Raw genomic sequence first — 2,932 nt, 5'->3', positions numbered from 1 at the left:
CATATCTGTCGATGGTGTTTCTACCTTTGCCCTCATCGACACAGGTACTGCCGTTTCTGTTATAGCCGCCCAGCTCTGCCGCTCCCTACGCAAAGTGACCACGCCGCTCTCTGGACTATCGCTTCGTACGGCTAGCGCACAACCAGTTCGACCTCTCGGCACCTGTGCAGCCCGCATTTCCATCCAAGGCTCAATGTTCGTTGTCGAGTTCATCGTGCTTTCGGTGTGCTCGCATGACGTTATCCTCGGGTGGGACTTCTTGTCACATCATCATGCCGTCATCGACTGCGCACGCGCTGAAGTTCAATTTTCGCACCTGTCTGACGAACCTTTGCACAAAACTCATGAGCGGTCCCCAAAACTCATCGTACGCGAAGACACTGAAATTCCGCCAGCCTCTCTTGCCATTGTCCCTGTTTGCTGCGATGACCATAACGATGCTACAGTAATGTTTACACCTTCCGACATTTTCATGAGCCGCAGAGCCGTTTCCTTGCCTTTCGCTACACTTGATGTCGCTGCGGGCCGAAGCAATATTTTCGTCCACAACCCCCTTTCTACACCGCTTACGCTACTTGCCGGCGAATGTCTCGGTCGAGTGGAGTACCTCGATTCCTCTTTATTCCTTAACATGCCAGACGAATTGTGCAGTAGCGCCTCGACCGAACTTGATGCCCTTTCTCCACTGGAATGCTCATCGAGTGACACCTTCTCGAGTTCCATCGCCGACACCTTAAGTGCCCATGAACGTGCCGATCTTCTTAATCTTCTCCAGCACTTCGCAAATTCATTCGACGTTTCTCAGCCGCAATTGGGTCGGACTACCGCAGTGCACGACTACATTGACACCGGTTCGCACCAGCCATTGCGTCAAAGACCGTACCGTGTCTCTGCGGCAGAACGTCACGTCATCAATGACCAGGTCGAAGAGACGCTACGCCGTCGTGTTATTCAACCATCGCACAGTCCTTGGGCATCTCCTGTCGTTCTAGTTCGAAAGAAGGATGGATCGATTCGATTTTGCATCGACTACCGGCGATTAAACAAGGTGACGCGGAGAGACGTCTATCCATTACCGCGCATTGACGACGCCCTTGACAGCCTCCAAGGAGCCGAATTCTTCTCCTCCTTAGACTTACGATCTGGATACTGGCAGGTTCCTATGGCAGAAGCTGATCGCAAGAAAACCACGTTCATTATACCAGATGGTCTGTACGAATTTAACGTAATGCCATTTGGGCTTTGTAATGCTCCTGCCACGTTTGAACGACTCATGGACAACACACTGCGTGGACTAAAGTGGTCTGTTTGTCTGTGCTACCTCGACGACATTGTCGTTTTCTCTCCCGATTTTCCTACACATCTGTTTCGGCTCCAACTGGTTCTGACGTGTTTAACCAACGCTGGGCTCCAACTGAACCTTATAAAGTGCCACTTCGCGGCGCGAGAGCTGTCCATCTTAGGGCACATCGTGTCCAAGCATGATGTTCGACCCAACCCTGCAAAACTTCGAGCAGTCGCTGAGTTCCCGAAACCTACTACACTGAAAGAATACTTCCGGCGCTTCGTGCGAAATTTTGCGTCGATCATGTCACCACTGACCAACCTCCTACGCGGTGACGCAGACCTTTCATCCTGGTCTTCTGACTGCGACGTCGCGTTTGCCACGCTCCGTAGTCTGTTAACATCTCCTCCAATTCTTCGGCATTTCGACCCAACAGCTGCAACGGAAGTTCACACAGACGCTAGCGGGGTTGGTTGGGGCGCCGTCCTCGCCCAACGCAAGCCGGGCTACTCCGAATACGTCGTCGCTTATGCGAGTCGCACACTTACTAAAGCTGAGGCCAATTACAGTGTCACTGAAAAAGAGTGCTTGGCGCTAGTGTGGGCGCTTCGCAAGTTCCGCCCTTATTTGTACGGTCGCCCATTCGACCTGGTAACGGACCACCATGCACTTTGTTGGCTCGCCACATTGAAAGATCCTTCTGGCCGCCTAGCTTGGTGGGTACTGCGAATCCAGAGTACGACATTCGTGTCATCTATCGCAGCGGACGCAAGCATTCTGACGCCGACGCCCTGTCACGTTCGCCTTTACCTCCCGACTTGGCCTGCGGAACCACTGGTACCAACTCCGTCGCATCTCTCCACCTCGACTCCTTGTCCAGTGAACAACACAAGGGCCCGTGGATCGCTTCCCTTTTTAACTGTCTCTCTGGATCGTCAACCACTGCGGTACCACGATCTCTCCGACGTCAAGCTGCTCATTTCGCCATTCGTGATCGTCTGCTACACCGACGCAACTACGCCCCCGAAGGTCGTAAGTGGCTCTTGGTTGTCCCGCGCAGCTTGCGATCACAAATCTGCGCCTCCTTTCACGACGATCCCCAATGTGGTCATGCCGGAATTTTCAAAACTTACGAACGCATTCGCCTTCGCCTCTACTGGCGCGGAATGTATAATTTCGTTCGAAATTCGTTATGGGCTGCCCTGACTGTCAACGCCGCAAATCACCATCTTTCCACTCGTCCGGTGCGCTTCAACCACTCCCGTGCCCTGCCAAACCTTTCGATCGGATCGGAATTGATCTCAGATGAAAATCGGTGGATCATAGTCGCTGTAGACCATACGCTACGCTGAGACAGCCGCTCTTCCAAGTGCCACTGCGCGGGACGTAGCATCCTTCATTCTTTATCGCTTCATACTACGACATGGTGCACCTCGAGAACTACTAAGCGACCGAGGTCGAGCCTTCCTATCAGAAGTCGTCACGTTTCTGCTTTATGAATGCCATATTGTTCATCGCAAGACCACGGCATACCACCCGCAGACTAACGGGCTCACCGAAAAATTTAACCGCACCCTTGGCGATATGCTCGCCATGTATGTGACATCCGATCATACTAACTGGGATCGCATTCTTCCGTTCATCACG

Source organism: Rhipicephalus microplus, unplaced genomic scaffold, assembly GCF_043290135.1.
Source record: "Rhipicephalus microplus isolate Deutch F79 unplaced genomic scaffold, USDA_Rmic scaffold_84, whole genome shotgun sequence".
NCBI lineage: Eukaryota > Metazoa > Arthropoda > Arachnida > Ixodida > Ixodidae > Rhipicephalus > Rhipicephalus microplus.
Note: the sequence above shows the minus strand (reverse complement) of the source record.